We start from the raw sequence: 25,524 nt of genomic DNA, 5'->3' as shown, positions 1-25,524 counted from the left end.
GCACAGACAATGAAGAGAAACTGGTTCTCAGCTTTGGTCCTTACACAACCACGGCTAGCAGCTGGCAGGTTCCTCTGACAGCCCCCAACCCTCCTCTCCCTCGGCTCAGCCAAGGCTCTCCTTGAGAAGCCACCTTTCTAGATCGCCGTAGAAATCTTATCAGCACCCCCGTTGTGGACAGAAAAGGTGATGACGACAGTTTTCAAACTTGGGTTTCAACAGGATTGAGCTTCTCCTAAGTCTTGGAATGAGTTGTGTAAGAATGTGCCTGAAGGAACAGCCACTACCCTTCCAGGCCAGCTTACAAATTCTAAACAGGCTTCACTGTTTCTTCAATTTAACAACAAAACCAATTGTCCCTTAAACCTTCATAAAAATATCCATGGTACACTGACCCCAAGGTAAGCATGAAATATAAAACCTGGTGACAGGAGAGAGAGGAGGGTGTCCACCCAAGGGACAGGCCTGGCATGGAGGTGTCAGAGTCCAAGCAAGGTAGCGTGGGGGGGGGGGGGGGGGGAGGGGTGTCCCACAGAAGGGAGCAGGCAGGGTGCTTCAGAGTCCAAGCAGACTCTGAGTGAGGGATGGGGGGGAGGAGAAAACTGGACAGAGGAGCCCGCTTGAAGGGACCACCACAGGTCATATCAGGAATGACAAGAGTATCAAAATAAATACCACTACTAGTAGAATATAACCCATTGCCTAAAAGAGAAAGCCATGAGTCTAAACAGATATAAATAAGTAAACTAAAAGTTCTATGAGAAATAGGGGATCTACATAATTTCAAACTAACCCTCTATAAAAAAAACATTTACTGGGGCACCTGGCTCGCTCGTTGGTACAGCGCGCAACTCTTGATCTCGGGGTTGTGAGTTCAAGCCCCACGTTGGATGCGAAGTTAACTTAAAAACAAACTCTTTTGGGGACGCCTGGGTGGCTCAGTCAGTTAAGTGTCCGACTTCAGCCAGGTCACGATCTCGCGGTCCGTGAGTTCGAGCCCTGCGTCGGGCTCTGTGCTGACAGCTCAGAGCCTGGAGCCTGCTTCTGATTCTGTGTCTCCCTCTCTCTCTGACCCTCCCCCATCCATGCTCTGTCTCTCTCTGTCTCAAAAATAAATAAACATTAAAAAAAAAAAAACTCTTTTTAAAAAACGTACTAATGGGATGCCTGGGTGGCTCATTCAGTTAAGCGTCCGACTCTTGGTTTCAGCTCAGGTCATGATCTCACATTTCGTGAGTTCAAGCCCCGGATCAGGCTCCACACTGACAGTGGGCATGCCCTCTCTCTCCCTCTCTCTCTGTGCCCCTCCCCTGCTCACTCACTGTGTCTCTCTCAAAATGAATAAATAAACTTATTTTTTTTTAATTTACTAATTACAAAGGTTAAATGAGTAACTTCCTACCAGATCAAGCTGGTGGACAGCATCTTCTAACCAAGAGACCCAGGTGAGCGGCCATCATCAGAAATGAAATAGGTCAAAATGGAGAGTTCCCAGAGAAGAAAACACGAAGACACATCATCGCCACCTCGGGTGTCCACCAGTGATGCAGAACACAGATCTGATCTGCAGGAAGCATCGAATAAAACCAAATGGAAGGACGTTTGACGGGAAAAAACCCTACAAAACTGCTCTGAGCTCTTCAAAAGCGTCAAGATCATGAGAAGTAAGCCTGAGGAGGTGTTGCTGACAGAAGAAGTCTAATCTAAAGACACACACCCAACACAACACATGATTCTACTGGACACATTTGCTATTTAAAAGGGCGCCATCCTTCCGACACTCGGGGCAAATGGCGAAACCGCAAAGGGGTGTGAGGAGGAGTTGGTAGCAACGTATCCATTCATTTTGTGATTTTGAGCCCTAGAGGGTGGTTGCGTAGAAGGGTGTCCTCCCGTATAGGAAAAAACACTCGCGTCTGGGGTAATAGCAACTAACTCAAAGGATTCAGAGAAAGTAAAATGCTTCATACTGTACTGCCAACTTTTCTCAAAGCCGGTGACAACTTCAAAATACAAACAAAATTTCAAGCATGACAGCTTATTTATTCTACATTAACAGTTATGGATCATTTGTATAATGAGCTAATGAAACAACTGAACAAGTGACTTACTACATTAGATGAGAATTAATTTAAAAAGCATAAAATCGGCGAGTTTCATCTTAGAAAAAATAAGTAAAACCCCTTTGGCCACATGTGTTCATATGCCCTTCTGTTTCACCACATCACGTGAACCATCAGTCAGCAGGTGTGGGTAAATTCAGAGCCTTGTTTTGTCTTTTCACGCCAAGCCACTCCCACGACTGTTAACGTTCTGAGTACACGTTAAATACACGGAACGCTCAGGAACACCTCCCCCATCTGAGAGCCCCCAGTGGGCCATCCAGAACATGGCCAGGAATTAAGGAACAAACCCAAAATCACTGCTTTCGAAGTCCGTGTTGTCACAGACCCTGAAGACGTGCGTTCTAATGTGAAATCTACCCCAGACAGCTCTGGGATGGAACTTCATCGGGCCTCAAGTTTCGTCATCTGGAAAGTGGGAGGTTGGGCATGGTAATCAATAATGCTGATCAATTCCACCGGCATTTAACACAGGGCTCCCCAGCCCTGACCGTGTCCTCAAGAAGCTCAAGTCCAGCAGGGGGAGAAGGGCTTACAAACAAATGTAATGAGTGAGTCTCAGTTGTAGGCACAGACTTGATCCTGGTCAGGGAGAAGAGAGTCTAAGATAAGGGAAAGACAGGAAGATGAAGTCTCCATTGAATTCTCAGGACAGAAATGAAGAGCTCCACCAAGTAGCATAAAAGGATGAGAAGGAGAGTTCACCAGCATCACTAGCCAGTGCTACACAATGGCCAGTGCTAGTGCACCCTAGCTATGTAACCCTGGACAAATTATGTCATTTGCGTAACTTTCCTCATCTGCTATAAAGAAATGAATTCAAAGTCTGACGCATCTCCTTTTCTCATCTGTAAAAAGGACATAATAACATTACCCAGCTCATCGCTGAAACAATTAAATGCTTTCATGTATTGCATTTTACCTATATATTTAATATTTAAATCTACACTTAATTTTTAAGTTGTTGATGTATAATTATATATTAATTGCATACAACAATAAATTGTTGTTTATTTAGAATATTTGATCATTTGACCTACATCTAATATAATCTAAGTGTTTTGGTCCCTGGGAGGGGGTTAAATGTTTTAAATACATTCTACAAGAGACCCTGGCACATAGTAAGTACTCAATGTTTGTCGATATTTATGATGAGTATATGCAGTACGGTGATCATAACGTGGCGTGGCTCAGGAAGAGAGTGCGGTGTGTGTGTCATGGGCGTGGGGGTTGCTATAACATGTGCAACCCAGCAAAGGCCATCTTAGCTGGCTGCCAAAGGCTGTAAATGGCGGATGAGGGGCTTGAACTTGATTCCACCGATCATGGGAGTCTTGTTGTTGTAGTCCTCACTTACAGCTCGCTGATTCTCAATTTAGCAAGCTTGATTACCCAATGTGACAGCCCACGGTAAATTAACAGCAGGGAGAGTTAGAGGGCACAGGGAGAGTTAGAGGGGGCAGGGAGAGTTAGAGGGAGCAGGAAGAAAGGACTCGGAACCACAGCAGATATGACAAGAAGAAACGAGACAAGCCAATGAGCTCCGAAGCGTCGCCATTCTGCCCCTTCCAACCTCGCTAACCTCTGCTTTACCAATCTCAGCATGAGATAATGATCAATTCTGTGGGACAAAAAAAAAAAAAAAAAGACAAAAACAAAAAACTGAGGATTAACTGTTGCTCAACATGACTCTGTTGAACATGAATGGTAACATATGAAAAGTTTTAAATGATTCCAAAGTGATTAAAAATGAAAAGCTTCAGAATCTGTAGGGATAAAGAAAAATCTTTTGTCAGGAAAAATCACATAGCTGGAATTCTACACGCCTAGACTGTAAAGTCTGGCTGAAGAACTCCTCCTTTAAAGTCAAGAGAGCTGTCTCTCAAATGAAACATGAAGATATAGCCTTCTAACCCTGAAAGGCCATGGTCATTGATAAACTCTGGGAAAAATGAGATACAAAGATGAACTTCAGGCAATCTCCGAAATTAGCACAGATCCCCAGAGGAACTGTCTGAAAAACCCAAATTTGACTATATCCAGAAGGTATGATGCATGACCAGACATTTATCCTGGATCTTTGAGCAGGTAATAAACACATCTTTAGGCAAAGAGAAAAGTCCCTAATGCAGCACTTCAAAAGTTTACTTTTATTTATTCTGAAACAACAGAGAGAACAAACAGGGGAAGGACAGAGAGAGAGGGAGACAGAATCCCAAGCAGGCTCTTTGCCATCAGCGCAGAGCCCAACACAGGGCTCGAACTCACAAACTGTGAGATCATGACCAGAGCCGAAATCAAGAATCAGACACTCAAATCGATTGAGCCGCCCAGGTGCTCCCACCCAATGTAGCACTTTAAAAAGAAAAATAAAATAAAGTGAAATGAAAAAAGTCCTTTTTCTCCATTTGTGGAAAGCTCATAAATGCCTAAGGTAAAAATGAATTTGGAATTCAGATCCAATACCTAGCTACCGAGCCATGTAAATTCTTCTTTTAATGTCTTCCTAATGGAAATACTTCACCTTTAGAAACTCTTAAGGTCGGGGCGCCTGGGTGGCTCAGTCGGTTGAGCGTCCGACTTTGGCTCAGGTCATGATCTTGTGGGCTGTGAGTTCGAGCACCGCACTGGGCTCTATGCTGACAGCTCAGAGCCTGGAGCCTGCTTCCGATTCTGTGTCTCCCTCTCTCTCTCTGCCCCTCCCCCACTCACGCTCTCTCTTTCTCTCTCTCTCTCTCTCTCAAATAAATAAACATTAAAAAAATTTTTTTTTAAAAAAAGAAACTCTTAAGGTTAAGCTTTAAATACTCAACTGTGGCAGAGACATCAATTCCTTTTTCACCTGAGAAGTAAGGAAATGTGGCTTCCCAGGCCACTCCCCACTATGTGGGGGCCACGTGCCTACATCACGGCCAGTGGAATGTGGGCTCAAACATTGGCCACTTTCAGAATCTGCCCTTTACACCTCCCCGGGGACCCTATAGGCGCCTTCTTCCTTGTACCAAATCAGAGAAACCAGGAGAAAACTTCAAGAACTTGGGTCCAACAAGATGAACCAAGCTTGAGTCCCTGAATAACCCTGGAGAGAGAGAGAGAGAGAGAGAGAGAGAGAGAGAAACTATACCACCCACTCCCACCACCAGCCCACAGTAGACATGACAAGAGCAGTAAGTAAACCTCCAAATGTATGAAACCACTGATATTTGGGATTGTATATTTAAGGAGTCAGACTATCTGCCTTGGGTTAATGAGCTTTTGTGAGCATTTCCTGGAGGGACATAAAGCTACCAGCTCCAAAGATATCTTGGAAATTTACCGTCATGGGGGTTAAATCAACTTCACAGACTTACAGCCTTGGCTGCTGAACACCAAGAATTACCAGCTACTCTTCAGAATCAGAAGTCAGCGACTCCCAAATGGAAATTCCTAGCTACTGTGTTCTCTTCTACCAATTCAGTGACCTCAAAATAACAAGGCCGACTATGGTGTTCTCATTATGTTGCAGCCAATAGCCCTAAAGGAAAGGTTACCAACAACACGCGATGTGAGAAGGAGGACAGCACTGACAATACTCATTGAGGAAAAGTGTTTAAGGCAGCATGTCAAAATGTTTACTTCTAAAGCAAAGTATAATTTGCATTTATATATATATATTTTTTTTAATTTAGCTCGGTGACTAGCACAATGTGATCCTGTGACAAAGGACTGCATTCCAAATTTTCTTAAGGGAAAGTAGAGAGTCGACTTGTCTTAACAAGTAAGCAACACCTGCACTGGTTTGGCAGGACTGGCTCACACCATGTAAACAATGAACTACCAATATGCTTGTTCCAGAACCCAGGAGGAAAACCTTGATTCTCTTGCCCATTGTCTTCACTGGCAGGAAATGTTTTCTGACACTTCTCTATCAGTGCAATATGAGGAATGCCGTCAAAAATTGCTAACTCAAGAGGGCAATTAATATGCTACAAAGTGAGAACAGAGGCCCTGAACTAAGCTGCCAGCTTCTTAAAAAGGGGAGGGACTCCACCTTGGGAACAGATCCTATTACTAAGAAGTTGTCTTCTCTTTAATGACGCCACCCAGTGAAAGACTAAAGCTCTAAATGCTGAAATGAATTCACTCCAAAAATGCCCACCAAGATTTCCAGGAACCAGGGTTACAAATTTTGGCCCAAAGAGCAAGGAGAGGTGATTTACCATCACCCTGGATGAAATTTAGTTTATAATTTCTTAAAACACTCATCCTCTTACTCCTGGGTCTATGCAAACATTTCAAAAGGGCTCCACTTCCTCCGCATTGGAATATATCAGTGCACAAAGAGCAGCCCATGAATGGGGGATGGGGAGGGAAGGGAGGAAAACTCTACTCCTCACTCACCAGTCCGTCCATCTCCACAGACCTCTCCATACAGAGACAGATAGGGCAGTGGCCAGGAGACCACTGGGTGAGTGTCTTAACATCACTGAACTTCAACTTCTCCTCTGTAAATGATGAGAAATCCGTTCTAATGATTCCTCCTAATAAAGCCTCACCACCACCACCACCTCACCCCCAAGTGAGCTAGGAAGGTTAGGGCACTAGAATTCAAAAGCACAGGATGTTAGCCTTGAATTGTTAAAGATGATCAATAAATGTTAGTTATCGCTTAGTAGGAAATATGCCGCATGTTATGTCAGAACTCTCACAAACAGTAGGAAAAGTGAGAAGTAATGAGATTTCAAGGGTTCTAAAAAGACCCTCCTTATTCACAAAATACATTTCCTACCCAGTTGAATAATAACTCCACAATCCACCATTACATGTTTATTTTTATTTCTATTCTTAAGAAACGTAAGCCTTTTAAAGAAGCACACCTGAATCTTACCAGCATGAAGTGGTCACTGAATCCAGAGATAACAAGAAGCCCATTTTACGAAAGAGCAAATCAAAGCTCCGAGAAGTCACCTACGTCACCCAAGTCCTTGGAAGGAGCAGAAATTCCAACCAAGGTCCATTGGGCCCTAGAGACATGTCCCTGGCCTATAGAATTCTGCCAGATACTAGTAACTGCACACCTTCCAAAGGGAAAGATTTTCTAGCTAGAGAGTGAAAGAGAGAAAAGAGAAGAGGACATTATATAAATAGGAGGGACGACACAGGAGGGCATGATACAGAAAGGAATGTCAGGAGGCCCAATTTTAACGAAGGGCGGGCAGCCCTATGGGAGACAGCTGGGCAATGTTCTCAAACCCACATCACACACAACCCTTAAATTATAGCAGCCACTCACTAGCCTGGTGCAAAAAGCATGTTTATATGCATAGCGTATGTCCTATAGATTACTTTATAAGACACAGCAAGCTCAAGCTTAAATCTTCTTGCAACCCTCTTAAAAGTGGTGGAAGAGGAAGGTTTTCATGCATGAATCATCTTTTCTAAGAATTTGAATACATTTATTTGGGGTAGACATTTGAGTATGTTTGATAATCCTGGAATTCAGTAAACTTCTTTCCTTAAAGATTAACACAATGCCTACAAAAAGTATTTCTGGGGGGTAAAAACACCAGGAAAATTACTTAGCTGTGTGTGGGTGTGTGTGTGTGTGTGTGGTTTTCTTTTTTTTTTTTTACCACATTTACTTTAATAACAGATCCTGGCAGTTGTGTTTCGACGGTATTTGGAGTTTTCTAGGAGACTCCCATCTGGGATCCAAATAATCAACATTTGCAACATTTGTAAGTGAACAGAATGTTGGTTCACAATATAGAGGAAAGAAAGACAGATTGCTCTTTTAATGTCATTTATGACGTGTGGGGGCAAAATAATTTATACAAGAAATCAGGAGTTAAGTAGACTACATTTTAAAAAATAAAAGAGGAAGATTAAACAGATGCTTTTAAAACACACTACTAAGCCCAGAGTGCTCATCTGCTTGGTTAACGCAGCCAGAATGGACGATTCAACACATTCTGAGAAATTTCTAAAATGTGATTCCTGCATGGTGTAACAAACAGTTCAACTACTACTAACAGTGATTAATGTTTACTGAGGATTTATGCTATGCATTTTATACACATAAGCTCATTTAATATCCCCAACAATCCTGAGGGAGGGATATTATCATTGTTCGGACCACTTCACAGAGGAGGAAACTGAGGCTAGGAAACATTAAGTCTCTTGTCTGAGGTAGTTAATTGGTGGTAGGGTGGGGATCACACTCATCCTTAGCTGGAGGGGGAAAATAGAGTTTGACTATTAAGGAAAATCAGGAGAGCCTTCAACAGGAGTTAAGCTTATTGACATGAGAGGTATCCCCAGAAAGACTATGGCAAAGCCACCACTGGGGATAGGATGTGAAGATATAAAAATGAACATTTTTCATAAAGGAAAAGGGCCAGTGTAGTCAAAAATATAATGAAAAGAAAACATGGATTTCTTTAAATTGCTCCCACTTCCCTAAATATACAGCAAAATAAAGAGAGCAGACATAGTTTTCTCAAACTGGGACCCATAATTTTCATCTCAACCCAGCATACAGATATATAGACACATAGCCTGGTTCCTTTCTATTCTGCTCCATTACATTCTTTTGGTAATGTTGGCCCCGAACCACTAAAATTACCTTATAAACCCCAAAAGTGTTTTAAGCTCCACTTAAAAAAAAACAAAACAAAACAAACAAACAAAAAAAAAAACAAAAAAACCACTACCCAGCTGGAAATTACAAGTTTCCACATGGAGCTATTAGTATTTTTAAAAACATTCATACTTTTAAAGGCTAGGGGTCACACAGACTTGCTAACTTCAGCAATTTTGTAGTAGACTCTGGGAATGGACCTAATACAAAGGTTTTTAGTGTAAGATCCCAGGAGAACTTTCAAAGGCTTTTGAACCTTCTAGAATTAGACCCAAAAGTATGTGCAAGATCATCTCTACACTTGTATAAGGAGCAGCTCTATGGCTTTTACCCGCTTTTCAAATGAGGGAACCCACAAAAGTTCTATATGCAAATGTATTCATTTTGTGAGGGTCACCAAACCCAGCAAGGAAACTACATAAAACTTCTCCTACGTGTAAATACATTCCAGGAGAGAAGAGTATCCCAACCAAGATGGCCACGAAACTGTGCTATAGAACAGAGAGTAGCAATTCGGCAGGACATACATAGGACCTCTTTCATTTACTCTACAAAACTAAGTGTCTCCCAGGGGTGATTAATGACAGGGTCCCTGATATCCCTGATGTCCCAGCGTGAGGACACCATGATTCTAAAATCTGCAAAATTTAAGATTATCACCTACCTACATTTCCTGCCTCCAATGCAGAACTGGCAGAATGTGAAGGTAATTACTTTTTTTAAAGGTATTTATTTATTTATTGGGGAGGGGAGGGGAGGGGAGAGGAGGGGAGGGGAGGAGAGGGGAGGGACAGAGAGATAATCCCAAGCAGGCTCTACACTGACAGACGTGGGGCTCATGAACCATGAGATCATGACTTGAGCCGAAATCAAGAGTTGGACACTTAACCGACTGAGTCACCCAGATGCCCCAAGGTAATTACTTTTCAGAAAAATCATTGCTTTATCACTGCTTGTTCCTGATTATCAGCTAACAATACATCAAGAAAAGGTTCACACTGATTTAAACAATCATGAAATTGGGGCGCCTGGGTGGCGCAGTCGGTTAAGCGTCCGACTTCAGCCAGGTCACGATCTCACGGTCCGTGAGTTCGAGCCCCGCGTCAGGCTCTGGGCTGATGGCTCGGAGCCTGGAGCCTGTTTCCGATTCTGTGTCTCCCTCTCTCTCTGCCCCTCCCCCGTTCATGCTCGGTCTCTCTCTGTCCCAAAAATAAAATAAAACGTTGAAAAAAAAAAAAAAAAGAAAGAAAAAAAAAAAACAATTTGGGTGGGGGGGCGCCTAGGAGGTTCAATCTGTTAAGCATCCAACTTTGGTTCAGGTCATGATCTCACCATTCATGGGTTCAAGCCTCACATTGGGCTCTGTGCTGACAGCCTAGAGCCTGGAGCCTGCTTCAGATTCTGTGTCTCCCTCTCTCTCTTCCCCTCCCCAGCTCATGCCCTGTCTCTGTCTCTCTCTCTCTGTCTCTCTCTCTCTCTCTCTCTCTCTCAAAAATAAATTAACATTAAAAAAATAAAAAAATAAAAACCATTAAAATTTTTTTTTTAATTTTTTTAATATGGCCTTCTTCTTACCCTGCAGTTGGCACAATCAGCCCTCTCACTGAATATTAATCAAGTCTTCTTATCAGATCAAAGTTGATAAAAAACAATTGTGTCTCAGGACTAAGATAGCATTCGATGTGATGGAATATGTGTGTCATGCCCTGCGGTTTCCTCTCGTAGGCAATGTCTTCTCCTACAGAAACGTCCTGACTTCTCGGACTTTGGACTGCTGCTTCGGGGAGGCAGAGTCACTCACCCAGTTTGGACAAATGACCCACACGCATGCCTAGCTCAAGCCTCCACTTCCCCTCTCTTTGGGATCTCCCAGGCCCACAAAGAACCCAAGGTCTGGCCTGCTCTAGATTACAGAGCAGGTAACTCTAGAGGGCTTGCCTCATGGGAGGATGCCTACTTTTGTCCGGTGCTTGCCCTGCATCTAACTCTGTTCCTGAATCTTACTGTCGCTGTACCTCTACGTCACAACCTCCGATCCCACATCTAATAGTAACAAAGGGGATCGTTTGATCTCCATCCGATGACTCCTCCATCTGGACATCCAGCTGGTCCAGAACTTGCACAGGGATAAGAGCCTCTCCAATCCCACCCAGCTCGGTCTTCTCCACATTCTGGGTTTTAGGTGGATTCAACACATCCAATTGTGCACTTGACTCAGCCGTTACTTTCCAATTTTAGATGACCTGTGCCTACTTGATCAGACAACTGCCTAGCCCCATTGTGACACAGCTGCCACCCAGAGAAGTCTCTGGAAACCAAAGCCTATAACCACCGGCCCAGCTCAAGAGAGAATTTCAGGAAGAAGATACCTTCCCCTCCGTTACTGCCCAGTGACAGAACTAACACGAAGTCCGCAGAGGGCAGTTTAACAGACATTCGGGCAGTTAGAGCTTCTAGGTCTCTGCAGAAAGAGGACTTCATTCTACCCTCCAAAATGAATTTTTAGAACAACAAACATTCAGGTGTGACTATTTTGATACACCCCCTAAGGCTAATAAAGTTGAATTATCAATGTCTTACTAGCTGCTCTACAGACTCCACTCTGCCAGAGATAGAATAACTATCCAAGAACCCAAAGCCAAGGTTCTGGTTCCTACTTAGATTTTCCATTTCCAGGTCTGATTGAACAACACGTGCCAATTTTGTCATGGTACATCCAACAAAAATTTAAGACTTAGGAAATAAATCTTTTGGGATGTGAGGCTAGGAGAAAAGAATTCCGTACATATACATCTACTTGTCATTATCCTGGTAATGTTACTAGAAAGAAAAAAAATCTGATTCAGCCTCATGTCATGTGCAGAATGTTTCCTGTGTGTCTTGACATGACAAGGTGGCTTCCAGGGTTTGAACCAAGCTTGGTGTTTCTCAAGTGGCTTTGTGTCATTAACATCAGTGCTAACATGGATGGGCTTTTTTTTTTTTCTTTTCTACAGCGCTAATTTCCATGGCTCCACATGCTAAATGCCACATAAGCATATCATCTTTAAGAAGGATGAATTGGGGCGCCTGGGTGGCTCAGTCAGTTAAGCATCTGACTAAGAATCAGGTCACGATTCATGGCTCATGGGTTCGAGCCTCACGTCAGGCTGTGTGCTGACACCTCGGAGCCTGGAGCCTGTTTCGGATTCTGTGTCTCCCTCTCTTTCTGCCCCTCCCACGCTCATGCTCACTCTCTCTCTCTCTCTCAAAAATAAATATTAAAAAGATTTTTTTAAAAAAGGATTAATTGATAGACAATAATAATACAACTTCAAAGTATCTTTTTGAATCCCTGTTTGCACATCTTCTGGACAATATACCTAGGAGTGGAATTGCTGTGTCAAATGGTAATTTCATGTTTAACATTCTGAGGAACCACCAAACTGTTTTCCAGTGCAACTGCCACAATTTGGCATTCCCAATGGCAATGTACGAGGGTTTCCAATTTCTTCACATGCTCACCAACATTTGTTGTTTTCCTTTGTTGTAACTATAGCTATTCTACTGGATGTGAGATGGTTTCCCCTTATAGTTTTGATTTGCATTTTCTTAATGACTAATGATGGTGCACATCTTTTTATGTGCTTATTGGCCATTTGTATACCTTTTTTAGAGAAAGGTCTATTTGCCCATTTTTTTTTAATTGGCTTGTTTTTTTGTGGTGTTGGTTGAGTTGAATGACCAATGTTCATAACAGCACTATCCATAAAAGCCAAAAGGTGGGAACATAAATGCCCACTGATGGATGTCTGGATAAACAAGATGTAGTATGTATATATAATAAGGTATTAGTCACACACACACACACACACACACACACACACACAGGAATGAATTCCTGATACATACTACAACCTGAATGAATCTTGAAAACACTATGCTAAGTGAAAGAAACTAATCAGAAAAAGACAAACATTGAATGATTCCACTTATATGAGAAATTGCCTACGTGGAATAGACAAATTCATAGAGACAGAATGTAGAATAGACATTATGGGTGGGGGTGGGGAGGCTGTTACTGTTTAATGGGTACAGGGTTTCTGTCTGGGAGGTTGAAAAAGTTCTGGAAACAGATAGTGGTCACGGTTGTACAACATCATAAACGTACTCAATTAACTCTGCTGGACTTTGCACTTAAAAACGTTTAAAGCGGTAAATTTTTTGTTACGTCTCTCCTACCACACACCCAAAAAGAGCAGCTCAGTTTTATTCACTTTATATTTCCAAAAATAATCAGCCAAGAAAAACATCCACGACATGGAAAAAGAAAAAAAAAAAAAAGGTGGTTTTGAGCAAAGGCGGTGGAGTCAGTGGGCCCTGAGGCAGGTGCGAGCAGGAAACGGCACACGGGTGAGATGGTATCGGGCTCACAGGACAATCTCAGCTCTGCATCGAGGGGCCTGCGATGGTGGGCATGTCCTCCCACCTCTTAGAGCCTCTTTAGCTACAGGGTTAGAAAAGAGGAGCAATGACCTCAGAGGGTCACCCGGGGGATACAGGAAGCGACCTCCCTGAAGTGCTCGGTGCAGGGACAGGCCAGAGCAAACGCTCTGCACGGGTTCACTGGCCTGCACCCCCTCCTAAGACCGCAGGCTTCCCCATGTCATTAGAGCTCAGTCTAGACACTGCCCTCTTAGCGTGTGTTGTTCGCCATGCCCTTCTGCGTTTTTTTCAGTATTTCGGGACAGAACTTTCAGAGCAAGTAAAACTTGCTCCTTACATAACACATAAGAAACCAAACTGGTGGAACTAAGTGTAGGAAAACATTAACCCTCCCTGACATCCTTCAGAACCGGACTCCGAGGAGGAGGAGAAAAGAAGTCTAGCAGGAAATAGGGTAAATGTTAACAGTGGTGAAGCAGGCCAAAGGGGAGTTCTGACTGCCTTCTTTTTGCTTATCTATATAGTCTCATCTCTCTGCAATGAATGATGCATGATCATTTAAAAACACTAGAGAAAAAGGGCGACTGGTGGCTGGTTGGCTCAGTCGGTGAAGCATCGGACTTTGGCTCAGGTCACAATCTCACGGTTCGTGAGTTCTAGCCCCACGCCGGGCTCTGTGCTGACAACTCAGAGCCTGCAGCCTGCTTCGGATTCTGGGTCTCCCTCTCTCTCTGCCCCTCCCCTGCTCGTGCTCTCTCTCAAAATAAATAAACATTTAAAAACAACCTTAAAAAAAAATTGCTCTGGAGTTGAGTCTGTAGCCTAAAGTTGAGGCTTCCTTGCTGCTTCCTCCCCTCCCCCACCACAGCCCACCCCTCACTGCGATCCCTCTGCCGAGTCATGATGCAGAGGATGGGTCCAGCTCCCATTTACTGAGGGTGTGCGTGCACTGATCACTCCCCTCCGTCCTCACAAAGGCTCACGTGTTTACTCCTCGTGAGAGCTCATGAGGTGGGCACCATCCCCCATCTCACAGGAGAAGGAACGGAAGCCCCCAAAACGACAGTCACTTGTCCACAAGCCCCCAGTCATCAGTGCCAAGGCTGGTTTCACACCCAGGCCATATGGCTTCCGAATCCCCACTCTTAGCCTCAACCCCCTCCCCTCTCCTATGTAGTGCTCTGGTGGTCACTGCCTGGCGCTCTGTCACCAGGCACGGACTTTCTGTCACCTCTGCCGCACCGCAAGAGAGGAGCTGCGGCCTACGAATCTCCACTGCGAATATCCATCCGCTAGCACGGTCGCTAGAACATCCACTGAACTGAGTTACTGTTCAGTGGTCCATAACTTGCTCATGCAACATATGTGTCTCCATTTCTATTTCCTTAAGAGTGATAAGCGGCCACGGATAATTAGAGCAAGTTTCATGGCTCTCCCACGTAGGTCAGGCATGACTCCCTCGGCCATGGGGCAGTGAGCCACATTTCTCTTCAGGGAATTGGGAGTTTGCAGGTGAAGTCCGTGGTATAGGACTATGTACACTTTGGGCCTTCACAGCCAAAGTCAAGAAAGAACGGAAAACTCAGAGAGAAGCCATTAAAAAGTAGTGCTGTAGACACATCAGGAGAGGAAGCGGCAAAGAGAAGCCTAGCTAGCAATCATCTCAAATCTCATGATGCCCACACGCTGTGGATAATGGAGATGAGACTCCAGGCTCCAGAGGCAGGAAACTGAGGGACCTGGATTCAGAAATGGTTAAACCCTCGTTGGGGAACCTCTTCAAAAAGACATGACTGCAGGGGCGTCTGAGTGGCTCAGTCAGCAAAGCATCCGACTCTTGGTTTCGGCTCAGGTCAGATCTCCCAGATCGTGAGCTCAATCCCTGAGTCGGGCTCTGCGCTGACCTGTGAGCTGAACTCGGCACTCAGAGGCTCCTCGCACCCTCTCCTGTTCTAGGAATGTGGGTTCCCCTTGCCTTTCCGGCTCCCAGAGGCTGCTCCAAGGACACGGCCTTGAGATGGTGATGTGGTGTTGAGAACACTTGTGTGGTACAGGTGACTGAATCCAGGGAGGGCTTTTCACCAACTTTTAAGACTTGGTGGGGGAGTGCAGGGATCCATTCGTCTGCCCCCTAAGACAAGCCTCCTATGTGGGTTCCCTTGCTTATTAAACCTACCAGCCTGGAGTGTGCCTGCCTCTTTCTTCAGTCTCTCCCTGCCCTCTGAGTATGGCGCCGGTTTCATATCCTACTTGGGAAGCTCCCGGGAGGGCTGCAAAACAACAATCTTACAATGGCTTAGTAGGGAAGACATAGGAAATCTCTTAAAAACTCCCAATACTGACTCCAGCCTAAGGGCAGAGAGAAGATGACCACAATGTCAACAAGGACAGTAACAGTACAGGTTGACACTTTTGGGGGACATACTAGAAATCAGACACTAAAGAAGGGCATTAATCTTTCTAACTGTTCTAGAAGAAAAGGACTTACCCCCAACTTATAAATGAAGACTCCAAAGAACAGAGAGTTTAAGTGACTTACTTAAGGTCACACAGCTAGTAAACAGTAGAGTTATGTTTTATTCTCAGGGTGCAGCTTTTAGCCTTCTTTTCTGTCTCTACTTTCAGAAGGCATCAAAGTTACCTCAGAATTCTGGGATTCCATCCACAGGGCCCCTGGCATTGCCATGAGCAAAGGGATTAACTATTCAACTTGAAAGTGTGACGCTCATGCTGAAGACAAAGATTTTGGTTTATTTTGGCTTCTAAACAACGAAGTACATTTCCAAGTCATTTCTTTGATCCAATTATTTATCTATTTAAGGACCATGCCAGTAACATCCCGGCCAACTGGAGCTCCCACGATACAAGGCAATGGAGGATACCTAACCCACAACCATATATTAAGAACAGATCATCTTTCCACTGTATTTCCACCCCAGTAAACAAAAAACACATCAACACTATCAAATTAAAGACCCAAAGTATTTTTTACAGTTCAATACTATTAAATAAGAATCCTGGAAGGAAACATTCTTATGGGGTGTGCCTTTAGAATTTACTCAGAAGGCCTTCGTCTAAAATGATATATAGATGTTTAATATCTCTTATCTGCAGACATATGGGTAATCTTTCTACATTTAAGTCACAAAGAGAGACCAGGAATCAAGGGGTTCGGGACATCATATAGAGGGAGCATTCAAAGAACTTGTGTCTGTCAACATTTTTCCATTACATTATTTCCACATGCAATTCTAAATAAAGGCAGTATTTTATTATAAAATCAATAGCATGCTTTACAGTGGCATTGGGGATTTTTTTTTAAGTTTATGTTTATTTTGAGAGAGAGAGCGAGCGAGCAAGCTGGAGAGGGGCAGAGAGAGAGGAAGAGAGAATCCCAAGCAGGCTCCACGCTGTCAGCACAGAGCCCAATAATGGGGCTCAAACTCAGGAACCATGAGATCATGATCTGAGCCTAAGTCAAAGTGGGACACGTACCGACTGAGCCACCCAGGTGTCCCTGGCATGGGAGAATTTTTAAAAAACAGACTTAAGGACTCTTTTTAAAATCAAAAGAACCCAATGGGGCACCTGGGTGGCTCAGTCGGTTAAGCGTCCGACTTCGGCTCAGGTCATGATCTCATGGTTCCTGAGTTTGAGCCCCACATTGGGCTCTCTGCTGTCAGTGCAGACCCCACTTTGGATCCTAGGTCCCCCTCTCTCTCTGACCCTCCCCCACTTGCATTCTCTCCCCCTCTCTTTCTCAAAAATAAACAAGCATTAGGGGCGCCTGGGTGGCGCAGTCGGTTAAGTGTCCAACTTCAGCCAGGTCACGATCTCGCAGTCCGTGAGTTCGAGCCCCGCGTCGGGCTCTGGGCTGATGGCTCGGAGCCTGGAGCCTGTTTCCGATTCTGTGTCTCCCTCTCTCTCTGCCCCTCCCCCGTTCATGCTCTGTCTCTCTCTGTCCCCCCAAAAATAAATAAACGTTGAAAAAATAAATAAACAAGCATTAAAAAAATTTTGTTAATCAAAATAACCCATTCTTTCACAAGCCAACGGTATATCCTGCACCATTCCCGTGTTCTGCTAAGGCCTGCCGTGAGGCGACCCCCTGAAGACTGACCCAGCCCTCAGTGGCAAAGCCCTGTGGCTCTGCATATAAACACTCTGACCTCAGCTGGAGCCACACCCTTGACTCCCTCCCACAGGTTAGCAGGTGAATTCTCTACCTACTAATGACATGACCACAACACTTTCTTCTTTGGTTTTTAGTTTTGTTCCATTTTTTACATCAGTGCCCTCATTTACCAGAAATGGACTCAAGCAGCTCCTTCTGGGAAAAGCCATGGCTCTCCCCTGCCTTCCGCCTGTCCCAGTTCACCGGGGAGACTTTCTGGAGTGAGAGAGTTAGGGTGAAGGGGATGTCCCCGGTCCCCTAAATGAGAATGACCCATTACCAGCTTGGAAGATGGCTGAAATTTAAAAAGAAACTCCCTACCTACCTGCTTACCAAACCAAAAAGGGAAAAAAGCAAACAACCTTACCAGTCAACTCTACTAGCCTTCTGTCCACACCATGAGCCCCCAGGTAATCCATAATAAGCCGTAACAACCCATGAACCAGAAATGAAGAAGTCCTCTGAAGTGACAATACTGAAAACAGCCAGGACAAGTCTCCGTATCCCGTATCCTGAGAGAGTCCCCACTCCCTGCAGATGTGTATAATAATGCACTTCCCACCAGGTAATACTTGCCAAGTATTTAAGAAGCCAGATGAAAGGCATTGGTGAAATGCAAAACGCCTGTTAGTGCTGGGCCCACAGGCTGTCCCTCTATGTTCTTCCCAGTGGTGATTAAACCCCTTCTCTACCTTCCAGTGATGTGAGGTTTAATTAATATGCACTTGGGGTTTTAAAATCCCTAGATGAAAAGGGGACCAGATGCGAAAGTTATTATTATTCTGTTCAAAGTACACTGGTAAACTAACATCTGTGGACAAATTTAACTGCATGCGACTCAGAACGGGCTGACAAGGGTCAAACGCCAGAAAAACTCGGGTCTGGATTTCCGAAAGGCTCAGAGAGCCCGCCAGCTGTGTGCAGGCCACGATTTGGGTGGCTCACCTTTAGGTGAGACAATTACACACCTGACACATGTTCACTTTTCTCAGAATGGAGACTCCTGATGAGCAACCCGAACCAAGAAGGATGAGTGTCATGGAAAGAGAGTGGAGTCTGGCTACAGGCAAGAAGGGGGCTCCCAGAGGCACAACAGAGCCACATGTAGGGAGGAGGATTTTTCTGTTTTCAAGGTGAACACAACACAGGGCGGCAGAGAAACCTAAATTGTTTTCAAGCATTTCTTGAGCATTTTTGGACTCATTACAGAACGCATAGGCTAACTACACTTGCATGAGGAAAGTCCCTTCTCTTAAGAACTATAAAGAAAGAGATTTGTGGGGCGCCTGGGTAGCTCAGTTGGTTGAGCATCCATCCGACTCTTGATTTCAACTCAGGTCATGATCTCATGGTTCATGAGTTAGAGCCCCATGTCAGGCTCTGCGCTGACATCACGGAGCCTGCTTGGGATTCTCTCTCTCTCTCTCTCTCTCTCTCTCTCTCTCTCTCTCTCTCCCCCTTGCTTGTACACAGGCTCTCTCTCAAAATAAATAAACATTTTTTTAAAATTTTTTTAAGAAAGAAAGAGATTTGTGCTCACATAGGTAGAAAAAAAATACTTCTTAATAAAGCCCCCAAAGCACCAGTGGGATCGGGGCTGTGTGAGCAAGAACCCAACATCACTGCTCAGACTTAAGGGTCGTTAATGGCCGGAGGGTCAAAGTGAGAAAGCTGCCTCACCTCTCAACAGCGCACTCAGAGAGACCCTCCTGAAACCTAAATCCGATCACGTGACGGCAACTACACTCACAACCCTCCAAAGGCTTCCCTTCTCACCAACAGTCCTCCTGGCCCCTCCTGGCCTCATCTCCCATTTCTCCAAAATGCTCTCTCCATCCAAGCCCCAGTGGCCTCCAAGCTACTTTTCCAGCACACCAGACCCCCTGCTTCTCTCCACGGAGATCACCCCTGTCTGTTAACCAAAAAAAACAAACAAAAAACAAAAACCTCTTTGCTCCAAAGTCACCCCTGCAGTGGGCCTTTCCCCTCCCCCATTCCAAAGTTCAATTCCCTGGCCTCTTCCTGGCCCCTTCCTTGCTTCGTGGCCCCCCACTGCGGTGATAACCCAACACACTCCATGTTCTAGCCACTTGTTCATTGTCTGTCTTCTGCCTCCAGGATGCCAGTTACATGCATGCACATTCTTCTAGGTCTCGTTCACTACTATGCCCCTGGAACCTGGAAGTGGCCTGGCATAAAGTGAAATGCTCAGTAACTATTTGCTGAAGGCATGAATGAGGACCTCAGAAAAGTGACAGACCACCTGTAAGGAGAAACGCTGATGAAAACGTCCAGAAAAATCTGTGTAATCGCTCAGTCCCATGTTCGTGTGCCCCGTACACACAGCTTCCAAGAGAACTCCCCAGGGAAAGGTCACACGATCAAGGCAGGAGTGGACGGTTTCCGGTCTCCGGGCCATAGTATTTTTAAATGCTACCAAAGTCAACTCCTCCATCACCATGCCCATTGCAGGAAAGTCCCACTAACCTGTAACATACCAAAGGGTAAGTTCATCAAAACCGCATCCTTAATACCAACAATGGCACGATACAAGATCAGAAGGGAAAAACAGGAACTTGAAATCAACGCTTTCACAGCCCTGAAGGTGCCAGGGATCAAGATCTCCATTCTCATGATACCCCAGTTCTCTGACCATCAGAGTCTCCTGCTTGATAAGGAACCCTCCGTGCCGTCCGCCAGCTGCTGCCCAAGCAGAGGGGCCAGAAAGGACTTTGAGAAGTAATACAAATCAAGAGACATTTTACTGGGCACCGTGAAGGGAATTCACAGCTGTTTCCCCAACCATGACTTGCATGTTGGGTATACAACGTGGCTATCGTTGGGGAGATTTTATTTTATGGAGTACTTTCAGGTTGGTAGCAAAAGTGAGCAGGATGTAGGGTTCTCCTGGGCCTCCTGCCCCTACACCCGTACAGCTGCCTCCACTATCAACAACCCCCACCGAGTAGCACAGCTCTTATCCTCAGTGAACCTATACTGCTATGTGATCAACCCAAATCCATCATTTACGTCAGGGGTCACACTTGGTATCGTACATTCTGCAGGTTGTAACAAACGTATGATGACATTATATTCACCATTATAAAGACCACACAGAGTTGTTTCACTGCCCTTAAAATCCTGTGCTCAGCTTGTTTACCCCTGCCTCCCCTCCCCCAAGCTCCTGGCAACTACTGACTTTTAGTGTCTCCATAGTTCTGCCTTTTCCAGCATGTCACAGTGTTGAATCAGACAGTATGTACTTTTTCTTTTTTCTTTTTTTAAAAGTTGGTTTATTTGAGAGAGAGAGAGAAAGAGAGAGAGACAGGGAGAGAGCGAACGGGGGAGGGGCAGAGAGAGAGAGAGAGAGAGAGAGAGAGAGAGAGAGAGAATCTTAAGCAGACTTCATGATGTCGGTGCAGAGCCTGACATGGGGCTCCATCCACAAACTGTGACGTGAGATCGTGACCTGAGCCGAGATCAAGAGTCGGATGCTTAACCGACTGAGCCATCCAAGCGTCCTCTTATATATTTTTTAGATTGTCCCTTACACTTGAGGTTCTTCCACTGCTTTCATGGCTTGATAGTTCATTCTTTTTAGCAGTGAATAATATCCCGTTGTATAGATGACCATGGCTTACTTATCCACTCAGCTGCTCAAGGGCCTTCCGCCTTCTAAACTGCTTCCAAGTTTGGGCAGTTATGAATGCAGCTGCTATGGACAACTGTGTGCTGTAGGTTTCAGTGCAGATAGATGCTTGTAGGTTTCTACCAGCATTTTCGGAAGCAAAAAGATAACCGAGAGACATGGAAAGGAAAACCCTAGTGAGGTGAAGACAAAACATCTCCATACTTAGAAAGAGGAAAGTCCCTCTTTCTAAGAACCTTTTTTGAGACATTAAATCATCAAAGAAGTCTGGTTTCAGTTTTGTTTTTGTTTTTTTTTTTAGATTTTTTTTTTTCAATGTTTATTTATTTTTGGGACAGAGAGAGACAGAGCATGAACGGGGGAGGGGCAGAGAGAGAGGGAGACACAGAATCGGAAGCAGGCTCCAGGCTCTGAGCCATCAGCCCAGAGCCTGACGCGGGGCTCAAACTCACGGACCGCGAGATCGTGACCTGGCTGAAGTCGGACGCTTAACCGACTGCGCCACCCAGGCGCCCCTGGTTTCAGTTTTATACATACGTGCATCCATTCTGCATGCTATGCTTTCCTCAAGCACTTCAAATGGATTTACGAACTCTGAAATGTAAAACGTTTCGAATGTTTTCTTTTGTCCCTATTTAAAAAATCTGTCGGTGGGACTTTGCTGTCAATTCCATTACCCTCAGTCCATTTTTCTCAACTGGTGCCACTAGCCTGTGACTTCGGTTGAGAGACCCACCAGATCGGCCATATCCCTGCCTGAGTTCCATGAGCCTCTCACTGGGCATAGCACATGGCAGGTGCTAAGCAAATTGTTGGCTGGTAAATGCGTTTTCAACATTCAACCAAGATTATGACAAATTTTAAGACAAAAATTCATAGGGGTGCCTGGGTGGCTCAGTCGGTTAAGCATCTGACTTCGGCTCAAGTCATAATCTTGTGGTTCATGAGTTCAAGCCCGGCATCAGACTCTGCTGACAGCTCGGAGCCTGGAGCCTGCTTCAGATTCTGTGTCTCCCTCTCTCTCTGCCCCTCCCCAACTCGCTCTCTCTCTCTCTCTCAAAAATAAATATTAAAAAATTTTAAAACAAAAATTCACAGAAGTCCCTAGACACAGATATAGAAATTAATTAGTAACGTAAGCATTCATTCAACCAATTCCATCAAAATCCCATTATAATTATTAAATAAAAGGCATAAGAAATGTGGGGATCTCAAGTCAGATAGATCCATGTCATGGAAAAGGGGACCCAGCCCATCACATGAAAACATAGACCACAGGCCATTAGGCCAAAACTCCTCAAGGCATCTCTTAGGATGAAATGTGATAAAATATGATGCCCAGGAACTCGAACATATTTTAAGATAAGATATCAGATATCAGAAGGAACCATTTTCTCAATGAGTTCTTAAATCAAAATTCATTCTCAACATTTCTGAAATTGAAATGCATTCCTACTACCCAAGACCCCACATCGCCTTACTACTCAGGATCGGGAATCCCCAACTGTGCCACACCAGCTTTAAAAACTCAAATCACAGGGCGTTTTAGCAGGCCTTCCATTTTCCATTTGTAAACGTAGACATTTACAAAATGTCTCCTGAAGGCTGACATTTCGCAGATGAATTTCCCCACATCCTGTATTTACCACATTCAAAGTATTCCTGGGCATTCCCACCCACTCCCATTTGTGAGTTAAAAAGGGAACTGGAGAGGAGGCCAGATGGATAAATAGACAGGGGTCACCTGAACCAAGGTTCTCACTTGCCGGATTGCCATCTGATTTCAAATTATAGAAATAAGAGGCAGGCAATCTGAGTTTAAATGCCAAGTTGATGTGCTCTTGACAAGATGGAAATATTTAACATTCAGATCTGTTTTGTGCGTTCTTTTCACTATACAGGCCCAATGAAAAAGTAATCCACATAGAATGTAGCCACCGCTGGGAAAAAGCAAGCATATACTCCTATGTTCCCTTTACGCAGCTAGCAACAAAATGGTGTGTTTTCTCATTTTGTTTAATTTCTCTACTGCTGAAAATTACTTCCAGATTTTGTCTCTTCTTTAGTTTCCATTTTCGTCCTACATGAAAACCCATTCTTGGAGTGCAAAGGAAAGAGACAGAAAGAAAACACAACCAGAGGGTGACACAATGTTTTAAGTATAACACCAAAAATATAAAACGCAGCCACAGCATCTGGGTCTAAAACAACACATTTAAATAAATAATGTAGGAATACCAGGTTAAAAAGTCGAGTCTTGATACATAATATCCTTATTCCAGGCTCTATCATACAGGAAGAGACTTCCGTACATCACAAGGACCCTGACCACATAATTCACTGCCCCAACAGCGGACTCTCCTAATGTCCAAGAGTTAGGAAGGGCACATCAAAAAAACAAAAAAAAAAACAAAAAAACTCAGGTCACTGGACTTCTACCCTGGTGCTCTCCTCTGCCTTCCATTTTCTTCCATAAACATTAACTGGCAAATAATAACCATTTTGTTTAAATACAAATGACTGCATTTACCTCTCTCACCTAATTAAAAACAAACAAACAAACAAAACCACAACCAAAGAAATGGCCCTTCACCGAAAGAGAAAAAGTACTGTGCCCTCGCAAGAGACAACTTCCAGCAGTGTCAACACTGACACTGGAACCACCCAGAGAAAACCTTCAAACCACCACCAAGGAACTGAGTAATAAAACTCCCACACTCATATTCATGCTATTTATATGATAATTAAAATCACCCTCCAAGGACCTAAAAAAAAAAAAAGTCCGCTGGTTACTCATGACTAAATGGCCCATCAGGCACCCGCACAAACTAGATTTCTCTAAACGCGGAGAAAATGGAACAGCCAGATGGTAGCCACCTCGTGGAGAGCACCGCATAACGTATGGATTTGTCCAATCACACTGTGTTGTTCGCGTGAGACTAATGCAACGCAGGGAATTAAAATAAAAAACAGTGTTTAAATTTCAGATTAAAAGAAGAAAGTGGAACAGAAAAACTAAGCCCTCACGTGGGATGTCTGTCCCTGATTTCTTAAAAAGAAAGAAACACTATGGGTGCACCGACAGTTCCAGCAACAGAGGAAGATGGGAAATGGAAAGGGCCACAGAGGCATGGGGTAGTCAGGAGGGCCGACCGCCCATAAGCTGGCTGCATCATCTCTTACCTCTCTCTGCCTCAGTTTCTTCGGCTGTGAAACTGAGATGCTAATAGCTCAGTGGGTTATTGGTTATTAACGTGGTTAATACACGTTAAGCATTTAAAACTGTGCCAGGCAGAGAGTGAGCTCTTAATAAGCAACGGAAATTAGGAATATCGTTAATAGCTTTCCCGATCATTCCACCATTCTACCGCGGAATGGCTAACGTCCTGACCCTTCCAAAACACCAAACTTCTCGATGATGGCTCTCAGGTGGCTCCCTATGAACTTTCCCACGGCGTTATCATTTCTCCCCTTCTACACTGTAAGTTCCTTGAGGGGGTGCGAGCTGTGTGTCACACGTCACTGACCCCTCCACGGACACCTCCAGGGATGATACCCAGAGCCACCCAACGAATGACTTGAAGAAATGAATAAATCAATGAACTACCTTCCCGCCTCCCAATCAACATGAAGCCCAGACACTGGACGTCACTGCGTTAACTTGAATACATTACCTTACTTCGGTTTGTTGCGACGTCTGTAAATGCATTAGAGAAATAAAGAGCAACGGTTATTATTACCCGGAGGCTAGGGTAGGAAAAGCTTTCGATCAACCCTTGTGGCTTTTGGCTTCTCCACCGTGACTGAACTCCATGCTTGCTTTGCATGTAGGCGACCGTAATTACCTCCGATGTTCCCTCTAAAGCTAAAACCACCAAAAACCCGCTCGAGTGTCGCATGCTGTCAACTCTGGATGTTTCTTTCGGGCACAATTGGGCTGCCTCACGCACTCGCTGTCTGGGGGTTCTTCATTACCATCCTTCCTATTTCCACCGAAGCTTTCAGTCCCCATTACGCAGACTGATGCTGCCTGACCAGCCGATTCTCACTGAGAAGGGCCCCCACTGCTCTATCTCGACTCTCCTGGGATTTCAGGTACTTTCACCGGAGCCTCCAGCAAAGCTAACCCAGCCCTCAGGAATGAATGCTCTTGCTAGCTCTGAAAGTAATTATCTGCAATCCCATCACTTTCCTCACCACCCCCACCCCCACCCCCAGACCATTCACATTCTCTCATAAGAAAACAGAACTCCAAAAGCATCAATTAGGAGCGGAGAGAAAAGGCTTTGCTCTGAGCCAACTGGCTTCCTCCCAAGCTAAACACACTTATGTAAACCTGACTCCATTAGTGCCCGGCCTGCGGACGTACCAGGGTCCCTAGCTTTCTGGACTTAAGCTTTTGTTTACCCACTCTCAGGTAGGTATTTCCCAGTCAGCTTCTCCTCCTGTGGAGACTGGATACAGCCACCCCTACCCCCCACCCAGGCAACCAAATGTGACATCAAAGGAGCCTCCCGAGTGGCCATCTGTCCCT

At 44.6% G+C, this 25,524-nt stretch overlaps 1 protein-coding gene across 8 annotated transcripts in view; it reads right to left on the bottom strand.

The window, feature by feature from the left end:
* TIAM1 (TIAM Rac1 associated GEF 1) overlaps positions 1-25,524 on the bottom strand; it is a 395,179-nt gene that overhangs the window by 169,970 nt on the left and 199,685 nt on the right. The window contains exon 1 of one of the 8 annotated variants that reach the window (XM_043593757.1): positions 24,665-25,145. The exons of the other annotated variants lie outside the window; for them this stretch is intronic. The gene's annotated coding sequence lies outside the window, so the exon portion shown is untranslated. Of the gene's footprint in view, positions 1-24,664; positions 25,146-25,524 lie in introns of those variants that run through there. 8 annotated transcript variants of the gene reach the window in all.

Source organism: Prionailurus bengalensis, chromosome C2 (genome assembly GCF_016509475.1).
Source record: "Prionailurus bengalensis isolate Pbe53 chromosome C2, Fcat_Pben_1.1_paternal_pri, whole genome shotgun sequence".
NCBI lineage: Eukaryota > Metazoa > Chordata > Mammalia > Carnivora > Felidae > Prionailurus > Prionailurus bengalensis.
This window is presented reverse-complemented; position numbering and strand designations above follow the sequence as displayed.